The 17,894-nt window shown below is 40.1% G+C and overlaps 1 protein-coding gene across 2 annotated transcripts in view; it reads left to right on the top strand.

Annotated features, from left to right (window-relative positions):
• LOC103116344 (multidrug and toxin extrusion protein 1-like) overlaps positions 1-17,894 on the top strand; it is a 76,438-nt gene that overhangs the window by 2,209 nt on the left and 56,335 nt on the right. Inside the window, exon 1 of one of the 2 annotated variants that reach the window (XM_060203183.1) lies at positions 4,250-4,325. The exons of the other annotated variant lie outside the window; for it this stretch is intronic. The gene's annotated coding sequence lies outside the window, so the exon portion shown is untranslated. Of the gene's footprint in view, positions 1-4,249; positions 4,326-17,894 lie in introns of those variants that run through there. 2 annotated transcript variants of the gene reach the window in all.

Below are 17,894 nucleotides of genomic sequence, written 5' to 3'. Positions count from 1 at the left end.
GCATAAGGACCCAGATTCAAGCCCTTGGTCCCCACCTGCATGGGGAAGCTTCAAGAGTGGTGAAGCAGGGCTGCAGGTGTCTTAGGTGTCTCTCTGTCACTTTCCCTATCTCCCCCCACCCTCCTTGATTTCTGGCTGTTTCTATCAAACCAATAAAGATAATGAAAAAAATTAAAAAATAACACAGAGGACAAACCAGCATATATATATATATATATATATATATATATATATATATATATATACTTTTCTTTTTGCCACCAGAGTTATCGATTGGTGCCTGCTTGACTGCCCCCTCCACCATCAGTTTTCCTTTTATTTTTTGAAATTTCTTATTTGATAGGAATTGAATCTGCCTAATGAGTGACTTTTCCAGCCCCTTAAAACACATTTACAAGAAAACAAATTGAGAAGACCTTGTAAATAAGAAACAGTAAAAGTAGTAGACAGCAGGGCCAATGAAATAAATAGCTCACTTGGATAGTGAGCTGCTTTGCTATGTGTATGATCCAGGTTCCAGCCCAGTTTCCACCACATTGAATAAAGCTTTGGTGCTGTTGTGTCTGTCTGTCTCCATCTCCATCTAAAAAAGCAACAAACAAATAAAATCAGTAGCCAACAGAATCAGATTCACAGACTTCAGACTTTGACTGTGAGGATTATCTGGTACAGAACACACAATGGATACAGTTATTTTTTTTTGGGGGGGGAGGTAAAGGGGGACTTAAAATTGACCACAAAATGAGAGATAATAAAAAGGACCAGGTGTGTTTTAAATAACAACAAAGTTTTTCTGGAAATGGAAGCTAAGACGTCTGAAATTAGAGACACAGTGGATGTGTTAAACAAATTAGAGTTTAAGCAGTAATTAGTGAAATGGAATGTTTTTCTGCTTCAAAATATAACATGACCATAAATTTTGGACACTTCCATTAACAGGCAGTGCCTAATTCTGTTCCCTTTAAGTGCAAGCTGTAGTTACTGCCTTGCCTCAAGCCTTAATATAAGAGAGTAGAAAGTATAGTGTGTGACTTTGGAGATCGATAACTAACACAAAGATGAGATTTAAAAGTCACGGAGAAGACAAACAGGCAAGGAGAAAGACAAGAAAAATAATGAAGCTGTATTAGGGTAGAATGAGGGGACTCTACCAGTCGAGTCCTAGCCTGGATCTGCTGTTCTTCCCTCCACAGGCACCATCTGAACTCAGTACTGAAAACACCTGTCAGTGCTGCCCAGCCTCACGTGGGGTGGGCTTCCCCAGTGGTAACTTCACCTGTAAAGGATGCTTCCAGACCAGTTCTGGGTGGAGCTCTCCCCCCAACCTCACTCCCCAAATCTAATTCCCTTGATCTGCTCTTAGGTGGCAGAAATTTTAAAGCAGAATATCAGACAGAAACTGTGATGCCTGCCTACTTCATTTTCCAGTAGAGAGAAAAGTGACTATAAGAAATACATATTTGATGTTCATAATAATAATAATAATAAATTATTAAATAATTATTTAAAATATTAATAAATGATTAAATAATTACTATTTAAGATATGCTTGCTTGTTAATGAAAAGAGAGAACCTAGCACATGGTGCCAGGGATCAAGCTCAGGATCTAATGCTTGAAAGTACAACACTTTATCTACTGTACCATTTCCAGGCTACAAGCAACACAGCTGTATTTTAAGTATTCTAGGGCAGATTACTGTGTGAGATCTCCTTTGTGTAGAACAGAGAGGATGACAAGAGACCCCCACACATACCAAAACATTAGATGTTCTTTTCTTTTTTCCTTTCTTTCATTTTCTTCCTCTCCTTTTCTTTCCCTTTTTCCTTCCTCCCTCCCTTTCTTTTTATTCCTTCTCTTTTTTCTCTTTTCCCTCCCTCTCTCCCTTCCTTCACAATGAGCAGTAAAGAATAGTAATGAATATACATGCCTTGAATGACAGGGCCTGTTTTTCTGGACTGTGCCATCCTCTCCCCCTTATGTTTGCTTGATTCAACTACTCCCAGTGGACTGTCTTTTTTTTTTTTTTTCTTTTCTTTATTTCTTTTTTCTAGGTAGAGGTGAGAGAGGAGAGCTGCCACAGCACCCCTCCACTGCTCTGAAAGCTTCCCCTTTGCCAGGGGCTACATCCTGGGTCCTTGTTCTTGACAAGATGGAAACTTGAAGATCCCAACCTCACAGGCAAATAAGAAATTGTAGCAAAAGCAAAGGCAAGAGGCACTGGCCTGTAGGCTCTCTGGCGGGGTGATCTCCAGGAGAAAGGTAACGGACCGGTGCTTTCTTGCTTGCGCAAGGGACGACACAAAGTAAAGACACCGGGGAGACTGCAGCGTGCTCAGATCTCGTTTATTAGCAAGTGGGCAAAGGTTTAAAAAGAAAACCAAACAAAGAACATATTTCAAACATGTCAGGAATTACAGGTTTCTTAAAGGTCAGCTTGCCCCTATGGTAGGGGGCTGGTATGACAGGAATTGATGAGATATATAAAGGTCAAGACAGTTATTCTCCATGATGTAAGTAACTTAATTATCCAAAGGTATTTGAGAGAAACATAGGGGTTAAGTCAGCAGGGTGAGATAGGGTAAAGATACACAGAGCATGGTAGGTATCAAAGCTATAAGGAAATAAAGTTTGGTGCTTCACTGACTGTTGTCAGAGAGGTGTGTGATGGAGTGTGCTTTCTCTAGTAATCAAAAGTGGGGTGGTTGTGTGAACTCTGGGTGACTGACTATGTGAACTTTGAATGAACCATAGGCAGGCAGGCCATATGGCCTGCAGTTAATGGAGAAGGGTATTGAAGTTTCTGTGTGCTTGAGAGTCAAGAAGGGAAGAATTCAGCCTGAGAGATGGTTTCTCCCCTTTGCTCACCTCGGTTGAGAGAGACTAACCAAGAGGGTATCTTCTCAGACCTCCATCCAAGGATGGGCGGGAGTTCTTCCTAAGCTCTATCAAGCTTACACATAGCCCCAACACTGGCCTGGTGACTAAACCGAGATTTCAAACATTTCCCTCTGACAGGATGCTAAGTTTTTTTTTTCTTTCAAGTTTGAATACCTTGAAAGAAATTTCTGGAAAATTATGTCGCCCTTGCATGTTTTTCACATGGGCATCCAACATGCTCTCCAGTGATTTTAGATGACTTCAAGGGCGACTTCCTCAGACATGGTCACTGTGTTCTTCACTGAATTATTACTGTTCTGAGCCCAGACCCCCTCACCAGGTCAAGCAGGAAAGGAGGATGCTATAGGACCCTGGAGTTTGTATAGATGCCAAAAAGTTGTCCTGCTGCCGCTCTGACCTGGGGCCTCTATGCTCTGTGTGCTGTGAATGACCATTTATAGTCCCCTCTGGCCAGGCAACTGAAGAAACCACAGGCAGTCTGCCTTTCCGATGGCCCCCAGGTGTGACATTTTGGCTGAAAATGAATAGCAAAATAAAAACAAAAACACATCTTACCTTCTTAGAAGCAAAAACACAGCTTACCAGCAGAGGGCGCATGTAACAAACCCAGGAGCCACTAGACCAAGATTTTAAACGTTTCCCTCTGACAGGGTGCAGTTTTTTGTTTTTTTCCCCCCAGTTTGAATACCCAAAGTGGAAAACTATGTTGCCCTTGAACGTTTTTCATGTGGGCGTCCAACACGCTCTCCCTTGCACATTTTTCACATGGGCATCCAACACCCCTTCCGGTGATTTTAGATGACTTCAAGGGTGACAAACTATAAATAGTAGCATGTTAAAACAGCAATATCATTCCTTTAAATATAACCCAGGACATTTAAATGCCACTACAACTTGGCACTATGTGCATGTAAAAAAGACCAGGATAAGCTCTGCTGGCACCTCCCCATACATTTGTGATAACATTTTTTATTTTTTTATTTTCAAAGTCTTTTACTTACTGCTCTCTTATATCTTTCTCCACAAACATAGAAACTAGAAACTAAGTGTATTATTTATGGAGGTCTTAGAGAATTAAATGTTAACAAATTTTCTTGGGGATTGGATTATAACTATAATTAGTGCTAGCATTTAGATGTCTTATTTATTTTATTGAGAGAGATAGAAACTTGAATACTGCTCAGCTCTGGCTTATGGTGGTGCTGGGGACTGAACCTGAGAGCTCAGAGCCTCAGGCATAAAAGTCTGTTTGCGTCACCATTATGCTTTCTCTCCTGACTGTATTAGCATAACATTGCTAGAACACAAATGAGTTTTAGTAAAGTCAGAGGTTGCCAACTTGTTCTTTGTTTGCTGAGATACAGAGTGGGTGAGAAAGAGGGAGGAGGACTGGAAGGAAGACTTAAATGACAGACCTTTTCTCAGGTAATTATTTTAAGATTTATTAATGAGAGAGAAAACCAGAGCATCTCTCTGGCACATGAAGTGTCAGGGAAGGAACTCAAGACAACAGGCTTGCAAGTCCATTGTTCTGTCCACTGCACAACTTCCCAGATTTCTGCAGGGAATTTTTTAATGTAATAATAATAATGATAATAATTTGACTCCAGGGTTATTGCTAGGGCTTGAAGCCTGTACTATGAATCCACGGAAACAGCTCTGAAGTATAGCTATTTTTCCCATTTTGTTGCCCTTGTTGTTGTTGTTATTGTTGCCATTGCTGTTGTTGTTGTTGGTGGTGGTGGGTGGGACAGAGAGAAATCAAAAAAGGAGGGAAGACAGAGGGGGAGAGACCTGCTTCACTGCCTGTGAAGTGACCCCCCCACTGTAGGGAATTTTAATAAGCAAGTGGAGGAGGCTGGAAAATTTCTCCCCAAAATCCAAACTATTGTTTCACAGAGTCTCTGGGATTTTTCAGTATACTCATTCTAACTTGAGGATGGTGTCAAGACTTGTTTTAGGCAGAGAAAATGGGAACAGACTATTAGAAAATCATGAGCACACTGGAAGATTGAACTCTCAATCCTGAAAGACTTGAAAAACTTCAATCATGAAGTCTTGAGTTTAAGCCCTGGCAGGAGTCTCTCCTCAGCCCCAGGCCCTGCTCCCATCCAGCTCTGTCTGCACTCCACAATGGTGCTAAATTCAGTCACTTCTTGGCCAACAGAGTGCGAGCTCCTCTGTGACTGGGAAAGGCTAAGGACTAGGAGCTGTCAAAAGTTCAGAAATAGTTGAAGTTGTGCTATGAATGTCCCATGTAGTGATCATAAACATTTTTTAAAACTTTATTTATTTTATTTGATAGAACAGAGAGAAATTGAGAGGGAGGGATAGAGTGGGAGAGAGAAAAAGAGAAACACCTGCAGCTATGCTTTAACACTCATGAAGCTTTCCCCCTGCAGATGGGGACCAGGGGCTTGAACCATGATCCTAGCGCATGGTGATACATGTGCTTAACCAGGTGCACCACCACCAGGTCCTTGTGATCATAAATATTTTTGGTGCACACCACAAAGACGGTTTGCAAGCTGGGAGCATTCAACACAAATCATGGAACAAAACCCAGGTGTATATTGTTAAAAATCTGCTTACATAAGTGGCCCAGGAGGTGGCACAGTGGATAAAGCACTGGACTTGCAAGCATGAGGTCTGGAGTTTGATCTCCAGTATTGCATGTGCCATAGTGATGCTTTGTCTCTCTCATTAATTAATGAATCTCTCTCTCTTTCTCTCTCCCTCCCCTCCCCCCCTATGCTTAAGTAGTAAGGAGGCAGTGACTAGTTATAATATTAGAATGTTCTCCAATGATAGGAATCAGTCAGTGGTTAGCTCACATCAACCTTGGGAAACACTTTCAGTTTTCTGATTCCAGAGACATGAAGAAGAAAGGACTCAGGTCCAGTTAGTTTTGCAGATTCAGCTAGATTAAGGTTATTATATGACTGGACTAGTTTTCCCTTCTCAGGGAGTGATCAAAAGCTGTCTTCCATTATTTTTTGTTTTAATAACTTTCTCTTTTGGTCATGCTCACAGTTGGACGAGAAGATTGATTCTCCTGCTTTGCTTTATCCATGGGCTTTCCATGAGTGTTTTTGGGAATTCAGTAAACTGGGTAACAGTTTAGGATTATAAGCTTGAAGAGATCAGGAGTTTGTATATGAGATCCTTGTCAGGATCTTCTATATGGATCTCTTTTGCACATGAAGTATTTCTGCTTGTAGTTGGTGCTAGGAACTTTTTTTCCACAGAGGAATCGATAAGAAAACAATAACTGTCTATGACTGATCAAAGACTGAAAAACAGCCATGGGAGAGTTCACATATGCACAAACAGAATAGTACAACTAACAAGTAAATTTGGTTATTTTTGTAATATGTATTCTTCTACTTCTTCTGGGTCCTCTCCTTCCTCCTCCTTTTTTTTTTTTTTTTTTTGAGAATTTCATGTCTGAGGCTCTGAAGTTCCAGGTTCATTCCCTGGCACCACCTAACCCTGAGCTCAGAAGTGCTATAGATAATAATAATAATAATAGAAACTGTTTTTACTGGGGAATGGCCCACAAAAAGGGGCAGGAACAGCTATTCTCATATCTGACATGATAAATTTTAAAATAAATAAAATTAGAAAATATAGGGATGGACATTACTTAATGCTCAGAAGATCAGTCAATCAAGAGGACTTAACAGTTATGAACATCTATGTACCCAGTGAGAAGCCATCTAAATACATCAAACATCTACTCAAAGAGCTACAGCAATATATTAACAGCAACACAGTCATAGTAGGGGACTTCAACACCCCACTCTCTCAACTTGACAGATCATCCAGGCAGAAAATCAATAAAGAAATGAGGGAGCTAAATGAGGAGAGAGATAAACTAGAATTACTGGACATTTTCAGAGTCATTCATCCCAAGAAACTGGAATACACATTCTACTTAGGTCCACATGGGTCATTCTCAAGGATAGACCAGATGCTAGACCACAGAGACAGCATCAGAAAATTCAAGAGCTTTGAAATCATCCCAAGCATCTTCTCAGACCACAGTGGAATTAAACTAACACTTAACAATCAACAAAAGATAACAAAAGATTAGTAATAGTTCCAAAATGTGGAAGCTCAACAGCACACTACTTAACAACTACTGGGTCAAAGAGGAAATAAAGAAATAAATCAAAATGTATCAAGAGTTCAATGAAAATGAAGACGCAAGCTATCAAAATATTTGGGACACAGCTAAGGCAGTACTGAGAGGGAAATTCATAGCCATACAAGCACATATTAGGCAACAAGAAAAAGCACAAACAACTTGATTGCACACCTTAAAGTCCTAGAAGAAGAAGAACAAAGGAACCCTAAAACAACCAGAAGGATAGAAATAACTAGTTAGGGCAGAAATAAATAACATTGAAAATAAGAAAACTGTACAAAAGATCAACAAAAGTAAATGTTGGTTCTTTGAAAGAGTGAACAAAATTGACAAACCTTTAGCCAGACTCAGAAAAAAAAAAAAGGGAGAAGACCCAAATAAATTGGATCTAAATGAAAGAGGAGATATCCAGAAGGAAGGAAATCACTAAAGTTAGGGTGGAAAAAATAACATTGAGAATAATAAAACCATACAAAAGATCAACGAAAGTAAATGTTGGTTCTTCGAAACAGTGAACAAAATCGACAAACCTTTAGCCAGACTCACAAAACAAAAAAGGGAAAAGACCCAAATAAATCGGATACTAAATGAAAAAGGAGTTATCGCAACGGACACTGCAGAAATTCAACATATCATGCCAGGCGTCTATGAACAACCATATGCCACCAAGCTAAAGAACCTGGAAGAAATGGATGATTTCCTTGATACCTACCAACTTCCAAAACTAAGTAAAGAGGAAGTAGATAACATGAACAGGCCCATCACAGCTAATGAAATTGAAACAGTTATCAAAAATCTCCCCCAAAATAAAAGTCCTGGACCAGGTGGTTTTACAAATTAATTCTAAAAAACCTTCAAAGAAGAACTAATACCTCTAATTTTAAAAGTCTTCCAGAATATTGAAGACACTGGAATACTCCCTGCCAGCTTCTATGAAGCCAACATCACTCTGATACCAAAAGCAGACAGGGACACAACCAAAAAGGAAACTACAGACCAATATCTCTGATGAACATAGATGCGAAAATTCGGAACAAAATTCTAGTCAACCAGATACAGCAATATATTAAAAAGATTGTTCATCATGACCAAATGGGGTTTATCCCAGGCATGCAAGGTTGGTTTAATATATGTAAATCAATCAACGTGATCCACCACATCAAAAGCAAGACCAAAAACTACATGGTCATATCAATAGATGTAGAGAAAGCCTTTAACAAAATACAACATCCCTTTATGATCAAAACACTACAAAAAATGGGAATAGATGGAAAAGTCCTCAAGATAGTGGAGTCTATATATAGCAAGCCTACAGCCAACATCATACTCAGTGGTGAAAAACTGGAAGCATTTCCACTCAGATCAGGTACTAGACAGGGCTGCCCACTATCACCAATATTTTTCAACATAGTGTTGGAAGTTCTTGCCATAGCAATCAGGCAGGAGCAAGGGATTAAAGGGATACAGATTGGAAGAGAAGAAGTCAAACTTTCCTTATTTGCAGATGACATGATAGTATACATGGAAAAACCTAAGGAATCCAGCAAGAAGCTTTTGGAAATCATCAGGCAATACAGTAAGGTGTCAGGCTATAAAATTAACATTCAAAAGTCAGTGGCATTCCTCTATGCAAACACTAAGTTAGAAGAAATTGAAATCCAGAAATCAATACCTTTTAATATAGCAGCAAAAAAATAATAAAATATCTAGGAGTAAATCTAACCAAAGAAGTGAAAGACTTGTATACTGAAAATTATGAGTCACCACTCAAAAGAAATTGAAAAAGATATAAAGAAGTGGAAAGATATTCCATGTTCATGGGTTGGAAGAATTAACATCATCAAAATGAATATACTACCCAGAGCCATATACAAATTTAATGCTATCCCCATCAAGATCCCAAGCACATTTTTTAGGAGAATAGAACAAATGCTATAAATGTTTATCTGGAACCAGAAAAGACCTAGAATTGCCAAAACAATCTTGAGAAAAAAGAACAGAACCGGAGGCATCACACTCCCAGATCTCAAACTGTATTATAGGGCCATTGTCATCAAAACTGCTTGGTACTGGAACATGAATAGACACACTGACCAGTGGAATAAAATTGAGACCCCAGAAGTGAGGCCCCACACCTATGGACATCTAATCTTTGACAAAGGTGCCCAGACTATTAAGTGGGGAAAGCAGAGTCTCTTCAACAAATGGTGTTGGAAACAATGGGTTGAAACATGCAGAAGAATGAAACTGAATCACTGTATTTCACCAAATACAAAAGTAAATTCCAAGTGGATCCAGGATTTGGATGTTAGACCACAAACTATCAGATACTTAGAGGAAAATATTGGCAGAACTCTTTTCTGCATAAAATTTTTAAAATTTATTTTTTATTTAAGAAAGGATAAATTAACAAAACCATAGGATAGGAGGGGTACAACACCACCCAATCTCCATATCCCATCCCCTCCCCTGATAGCTTTCCCATTCTCTATCCCTCTGGGAGATGGACACAGGGTTGTTGTGGGTTGCAGAAGGTGGGAGGTCTGGCTTCTGTAATTGCTTCCCTGCCGAACATGGACGTTGACTGGTCAGTCCATACTCCCAGTCTTCCTCTCTCTTTTCCTAGTAGGATGGGTATCTATGGAAGCAGAGATCCAGGACACATTGGTGGGGTCTTCAGTCCAGGGAAGCCTGGCCGGCATCCTGATGGCATCTGGAACTTAGTGGCTGAAAAGAGAGTTAACATACAAAGCCAAACAAATTGTTGAGCAATCATGGATGCAAAGGTTGGAATAGTGGAGAGGAAGTCTTGGGGGGGTATTCACTGCAAACTCTAGTGTACTTCTGCTTTCAGGTATATATTTTGCACTAGTTTATGGATATGTGTGAACATATGCTCTCTCTCACAGAACCTGGTGTATATCTAGGTTTTGGGACTTTGTTAGAAAGTGAGCCACCTGGGATGGAATTAGAGAATACTCTGAAAGGAAAGGTCTCACCCGAGTAATGAAGCTGAAGGGTTGTCATTCCACACCTGAAGTCTCTGGACACAGTCTGAGCTGAAGCATGTTGAGGTGGCAGTCGTTGCATTGATTAGGTTGTGATCGGCAGATGCAATATTATTTGATATGGATTGGAAGAGGCAGGCGGGAAAGTGGGCCCTATCCTAAGGTTCCAGAACTGGGGGAAATATAGGCTCTATAGTGGAGATGTGAGGTTCCTACTGTCTTAGGGTTCAAAAAGACAATGGATAGTTATTGTTATCATCACATTATTTGGTAATTGGGTTAACTTTGAAAAGTCCTTTTGTTAGGGTTTGCTGTACAGTACCCAGTATCTTGTATATAGCTGTGCCACCAGTTGCTTCTGATCTACTTGGTCTAGGCTTTTGAGAGAGTTTGCATATCAAATACACAGCCTATATATTAAAAAGACTCAGTCTGTATTTTAAAAACTTCGAGACATACAATTAATTTTCCCCTCTCATATTAATTAACTAGTGATTTATATGACTACACTTTTATGACTACACTTTTATGTACACTAGGGGTGTACATAAAAACCATTCCCACCACCAAAAGACTGTGTCCCATCCCCCCCCACCCCCACCATCACCCCCCACCAACCCAGGAAGCCGCATGTCTACCCCTCACCACAGGGTTTTTACTTTGGTGCCCTACTTTCAATTTAGTCAGATCCTGCTTTTAGTTTCCCTTTCAGATCTTTTTTCTCAACTTCTGTTCATGAGTGGGATCATCCTATACTCATGTTTATCTTTCTGACTTAGCTCACTTAACATAATTCCTTCTAGCTCTGTCTAAGACAGGTCAGAGAAGGTGGGTTCATTGTTCTTGATAGCTGGATAGTATTCCATTGTGTATATATACCACAGCTTTCTCAGCCACTCATCTGTTGGGCACCTGGGTTGCTTCCAGGTTTTAGCTATCATGAATTGTGCTGCTATGAACATAGGCGTACACACCTCTTTTTGGTTGGGTGTTATGGAGTCCTTGGGGTATAACTCCAGGAGAGGAATTACTGGATCCATGTCTAGCCTTGTGAGAGTTCTCCAGACTGCTCTCCACAGAGGCTGGACCAATTTACATTCCCACCAGCAATGCAAAAGGGTTCCTCTGTTCCCACAGCCTCTCCAGCATTTGTTGCTGCTGTCCTTTTTGATGTATGCCATTCTTACAGGAGTCAGGTGGTATCTCAATGTTGTCTTAATTTGCATTTCTCTGACAATCAGTGACCTGGAGCAGTTTTTCATATGTTTGTTAGCCTTTTGGATTTCCTCTGAGGTGAATGTTTTGTTCATATCCTCTGCCCATTTTTGGATGGGGTCATTTGCTTTTTTGGTGCTAAGTTTGCTGAGCTCTTTGTATATTTTGGTGTTTGTCTCTTATCTGATGTATGGCATGTGAAGATCTTCTCCCATTCTGTGAGGGGTCTCTTTGTTTGTTTGTTTAATAGTTTCTTTGGATATGCAGAAGCTTTTCAATTTGATATAGTTCCATTGGTTTGTTTTTGCTTTAGTCTTCCTTGAAATTGGGTTTATTTCATCAAAGATGTCCTTGAGGTGTAGGTGGGAAAGTGTTTTACCAATGTTTTCCTCTAAGTATTTGATTGTTTCTGGTCTGACATCCAGGTCTTTGATCCATTTGGACTTGATTTTTGTTTCTGGCGAGATAAAGTGGTTCAAATTCATTCTTCTGCATGTTTCAACCCGGTTTTCCCAGCACCATTTATTGAAGAGAGCCTCCTTCTTCCATTTAATACCCTGGGCCCCCTTATCAAAGATTAGATGTCCATTGGTGTGGGGATTTATTTCTGGGCTTTCAATTCTGTTTCACTGGTCTGTGTGCCTATTTTTGTTCCAGTACCATACTGTTTTGATGATGATGGCTTTATAATATAGTTTGAGATCCGAGAGTGTGATGCCTCCATTTCTGTTTCTTTTCCTCAAGATGGTTTTGGCAATTCTAGGTGTTTTCTTCTGCATAAATTTTAAAGACATCTTCAATGAAACAAATCCAGTTACAAAGAAGACCAAGGCAAGCATAAACCTATGGGACTACATCAAATTAAATAGCTTCTTCACAGCAAAAGAAACCAATACCCAAACAAAGATACCCCTCACAGAATGGGAGAAGATCTTTACATGCCATACATCAGAAAAGAGTTTAATAGCCAAAATACGTAAACAGCTTGCCAAACTCAACAACAGGAAAACAAATAAACCCATCCAAAAATGAGGAGAGGTCATGGACAGAATATTCACCACAGAATAGATCCAAAAGGATGGATGAGAAACACATGAAAAAATGTTCCAAGTCTTTGATTGTTGGAGAAATGCAAAGAAAGACATCAATGAGATACCACTTCACTCCTGTGAGAATGTCATACATTAGAAAAGGTAGCAGCAGCAAATGCTGGAGAGGTTATGGGGTCAAAGGAACCCTCCTGCACTGCTGGTGGGAATGTAAATGGCTTCAACCTCTGTGGAGAGCAGTCTGAATAACTCTCAGAATGCTAGAAATGGACCTACCCTATGATCTTGCAATTCCTCTCCTGGGGATATATCCTAAGGAACCCAACACACTCATCCAAAAAGATCAGTGTACACATATGTTCATAGCAGCACAATTTGTAATAGCCAAAACCTGGAAGCAACACAGGTGTCCAACAACAGATGAGTGGCTGAGCAAGTTGTGGTAGATATACACAATGGAATCCTACTCAGCTATTAAAAATGGTGACTTCACTGTTTTCAGCCAATCTTGGATGGGGCTTGAAAAAATCATGTTAAGTGAAATAAGTCAGAAACAGAAGGTTGAATATGGGATAATCTCACTCTCAGGCAGAAGTTGAAAAGCAAGATCAGAAGAGAAAACACAAGTAGAACCTGAACTGGAATTGGCATATTGTATCAGAGTAAAAGAATACATAGTACGGGTCCAATAAGGAAAACAGAGGACCTAGGGAATGTATTGTTATATGGAAAACTGGGAAATGCTATGTATGTACAAGTATTGTATTTACTGTTGAATGTAAAACATTAATTCCCTAATAAGGAAATTTAAAGAAATAACGAAAATATTTAAATATAAAAAAGAGAATTATATTCTATCTCATAGTAAAGTTTTCAGTTTGGCATAAAATTCATTTGCTAAAAGACCTCAAATCCTCTGTTTCTGTACAAAAAAAAATTAAAAAGTCAAAAGTAAATGAATGTATGTTAATTTTTTAGTAATGCCTTAGTCAAAGAATATCTATTACTTGATTTAATTTAAAACAAACTTTTACATTATTTAAATTTATATAAATTACTATTTCTTGACACTTTATAGAGTTAACCATCATCTTAAATTACTTTTCTTAAATTAAAAAGTTACTTATCTTATTGACAGTTTTAAGTAACTACTCACTCACCAAGCACAAGGACTGGCATAAGGATCCCGTTTCGAGCCTCTGGCTCCCCACCTGCAAGGGGGTCACTTCACAAGCGGTGAAGCAGGTCTGCAGGTGTCTATCTTTCTCTCCCCCTCTCTGTCTTCCCCTCTTCTCTCCATTTCTCTCTGTCCTAACAACATCATCATCAACAACAATAATAACTACAACAATAAAACAACAAGGGCAACAAAAGGAAAAATAAAAAAACCCTACTTTCTATTTACTACATATGAGAACATTCCATAAGGTAGAGAGAAGGAGAGAGATAAGCCAGAGTACCACTCCAGTACATTTGTACTCAGGGACCAAGCCAGGGACCTTAAGCATGCAAATCTGATAACTCTGCCAATTGAGCTATTTCCCCAACTACTAATTGACAAACTTTATAGACATGTCTGTTTCCATGAAACCAGCAAACTCAAGACTAGCTTTTATTTATGAAACAACTAACTGGCTTCTTATCTATGACATATCATGTGAACTTGAAAAGTTTCTACATTTTGGAATTTTTAGGAATGCTCTAAACTACTCACATTAAGCCAGTTAAATAGAGTTCTTTACAAAGTAGTTTTGGCAATACCATATGGGATTAGAAAGAAGTCCCACATTTGTAATGTATATCTATATACATAAATAAACATAGAAGTGCTCAGATTTTTTTTTTTTTAATTACCACCAGAGTTATTGCTGAGGCTTGGTGCTTCCCTGATGAATCCACCACCCTTGGTGGTAAGTTTTTTTCCTCTTTTTTTCTTTTGTTCTTTTATTTGATAGTACAGAGAGAAATTGAGAGATGGAGATAGAGAAGAGGTGGAGATAGAGAAAGAGAGGCACCTGCAGCAGTACTTCACTGCTCATGAAGCTCCTTCTGCTGGTGGAGACAAGGCACTTAAACCTGAGTCCTTATACATGGTAATGCATAGAGATGTTATTATAGCTTTTGTTTTAAGATGCTTAGCTGTGTCTTAGGTATAGAACTCTTGAGTAGTTGGGCCTTATTTTTTTCTCTGACATATGAACTAAGCTTAGGTTAGTGGCTCAGGTGGCCAGAGGGGTTTTTCTCTTTCCTTTCCTTTTCTTTTCTTTTCTTTTCTTTTCTTTTCTTTTCTTTTCTTTTCTTTTCTTTCTTTCTTTTTTAACTAAAGGCTTTATTCATTTATTGCTACCACTGGGGCTTGGTGCCTGTATGACTCAACTGATCCCAGCAGTCATTTTTTTCTTGATAGAAGTTGAAAGAAAGAAATAGAGAGGGAGACAAGAGATACCTACAACACTGCTCTGCTGCTCCTCAAACTTCCCTTTTCCAGGTGGGGACTGGAGACTAGAACCTGGGTCCTAGCACATGGTAATGTGTGTGTTCTACCAGGTGAGCCACTACCTGCTCCTCTACTAAAGGTGTTTTTGTTTTATGCTATGTGGATCCTTTAAGAACTATTTTTGTGTTAATTTGTCTTTTAGAAGCTTCTGTGTACCAATCAAAGAATGCAGTTTCACTCATTCTGAGAAGTCTGAGATCCTCCCTTATAAGGTATACTTCCGTAGTCAGAGCTCCCCCAGAAAGGCCAGTACACCCCAGATTATCCAAAAGTCCATTCATTTTCCAAAAAGAAACCCTCATAAGATTCTAGTTTGTAGACCAGTTGGAACACATTTTGCCATTAGATTTTCAAAGATACTCTAATTACAAGTGGCCCTGTTTTTCAACTGACGTCCCACTTTGAACAGAATAAGGTGACTTACCAAGAAAAGTCATCAACCCAAACCAACGGGTGCACAGCAGAGTTGGGGCCCTACAGATGAAGGCGGAGCAGAACTTTATCTCAAAGACTCGCCCTTGAACACCAGGACCCAGAAAGCAGAGCTCAGTGGCCAGGCCACACCACTACCTGTCCACCCACCAGCTGGGTAGTTGGCCAGGATCACCTTTGGATCTCACTTCTGACATCACAAAAAGGCAAAAGTTCAGAAATACCCAAAGTCCAACCAGTGAAATGAGCCAGGTAGCAACAGGCAAAGTTGATTGCACATGCGCACAGCGTGACAGCATGCAGCGAGCACTCAGCTCAGGTCCTTGGATGAAGCCCAGGGGTGTATTATCCCAAAGGCTGCTCTTGTGGCCAAGAGGCTATGATTAGTTTTGAGATTAGAATTTTCTTTAGGAGTTCACACTGACCTTGGAAAACCCTTAGTTTTAGTTTCCAGAGGCATAAACCAGAAAGTACCCGGGAGTGTTGAGATGATAGTTCTGCAAAAGACTTTCATGCATGCGGCACTGATAATCCCAGTTTCAATCCCCAGCAACACCATAAGCCAGAGCTTAACAGTGCTCTGGTGAAATGTAATGTAATGTAATGTAATGTAGTGTAGTGTAGTGTAGTGTAGTGTAGTGTAGTGAAGTGAAGTGAAGTGAAGTGAAGTGAAGTGAAGTGAAGTGAAGTGAAGTGAAATAGAAATGACCCAGGTTCAGTTTGTCTTGCAAAATCAGCCAATTTAAGACCTGTATGGTCAAACTGGTTTTTTCTGCTGGGGAACTGTTCATGGCTGGTGTGTGTGTGTGTGTGTGTGTGTGTGTGTGTGTGTGTGTGTGTGTCAAAGTGATCATCCTGATCACTGAACATCCTGAGCCCAGTTTGTGTCAGTGAATGGCCCAGGAGTTAACCTTTGACCTGGAAGTTTCTGGTATTAATAAACAGGAACTATGGTCAAACATTTGTGCAAGAGTAGTAGGGTTTGGGGGATAGTGGCCCATACCTTAGGCTCCTGTAATAGGTCAGGTGTGAGCAGGGTGGGGCAGGGGGCATGCCTGGCCTCAGTGCAGGTGTCTGCACCTAAAAGGCAGCCTCTAAGGCCTAGGTGACCAGGGAACAGTTAGCCCAGTGATTTCTAAGGATGAGGACTTCTGCAGAACACCTATCAAGCAAACTAAGTCCTGTTTTATTTATTTATTTGTTTATTTATTTATTTATTGGCTAGAGAAAGAGAGAAGCTGAGAGGGAAGGGTGAGATAGAGGGAGAGAGAGAGAGAAAGACACCTACAGCATTGCTCTACCACTTGTGATGCTTCCTCCCTGCCGGTGTGGACTTGGGGCATGGACCTGGATCCTTGCACATGGTAACATGTGCTCTCAATCAAGTGTCACTGCCTGGCCCCTTGTTCTTTATCTGCCAACTGGACCATCGTTTTCTTTACAAAGAAAAAAAAAATTAGAGTCAGATATAGAGAGTGAAAGAGATCACAGCATTGAATCTTCCTTCAGTAGTGTGGAGACTGGGCTTGAACCTGGTTGTGCACATGGCAAAGCAGCGTATTATACAAATGAGATATTCCACTATCCCCACATGTTTTCTTTCTTTTTTTTTTTGTTATTGATGTCATTGTTGTTGGGTAGGACAGAGAGAAATGGAGAGAGGAGGGGAAGACAGAGAGGGGGAGAGAAAGATAGACACCTGCAGACCTGCTTCACCACCTGTGAAGCAACTCCCCTGCAGGTGGGGAGCCGGGGCTCGAACCGGGATCCTAATGCTCTGGCATACCCCTGTACCCAGTTCTTCAACTGTTCACCAGCATAGAAGCTCGTTGAGCTGGTTTGGGGTTTTTATGGAGGCTGTATGACATAGGCAGGATTGTTTTAACTATTGGTATTGGTCGTCAATTTGATCTCTGTCCCTTTCTCCACTCCGAAGCTCAGAGGGATGGCACTGAAAGTCCTCACCCTCCAGTCACAGGGTTGGTTCTTTGGGCAGCTAACTTCCAACTTCCCAATGCCCAGAAGTCACTGCATCAACATAACACAAGACCTCTTCCTCTTTCATTATTTAGGAAATCCCAAATGTTTTAGGAGCTATGTGACAGAAACAGAAATGAAAACCACATGTATGTTTCCCCTTCCCTCCTTCCTACTCCTCCTCCTCCCTTCCTCCCCCTCCTCTCTTCTTCAGGTCACAATTTTATGAGAACTTTTCCTCTTTCTGTAAATGATAGTAGTCTGTCTGCTGTACAATGGTCTATTCATACTCTCTGTAGCTCCCCCCTTTCTCTCTTTGAGTCTTTTCTTCATATCTGTGAGTCTGGTGACTTTTCCACTACCCAAAAGTGGGAAAATAGATTGGGCCAATAAAATGGAGGCTGGACTTTGAGGCCTTGTATCCCGATACAGAAATATTCCAAGGAAGAAAATATTTTTTCCTTTTATGACTTCTTAGAGATAAGGATACATTTCCCAGAAATGTCACAAGAATTGGGACATGTTTGTTCATGCCCCAACAGAGTAGAAGGACAATGGAGTTACCATTGGTGAAGATAAATCATTTGAAGTGCAAAGAATGCTAGAAAACCAACCACAATAGCCACTATAGATCTCTATCATAAAACAAACAAATAAATCAGAGCT

This window comes from Erinaceus europaeus, chromosome 12 (genome assembly GCF_950295315.1).
Source record: "Erinaceus europaeus chromosome 12, mEriEur2.1, whole genome shotgun sequence".
Lineage (NCBI taxonomy): Eukaryota > Metazoa > Chordata > Mammalia > Eulipotyphla > Erinaceidae > Erinaceus > Erinaceus europaeus.
The sequence above is the reverse complement of the archived record's forward strand: the minus strand, read 5'-3'. Positions and strand labels throughout refer to the sequence as shown.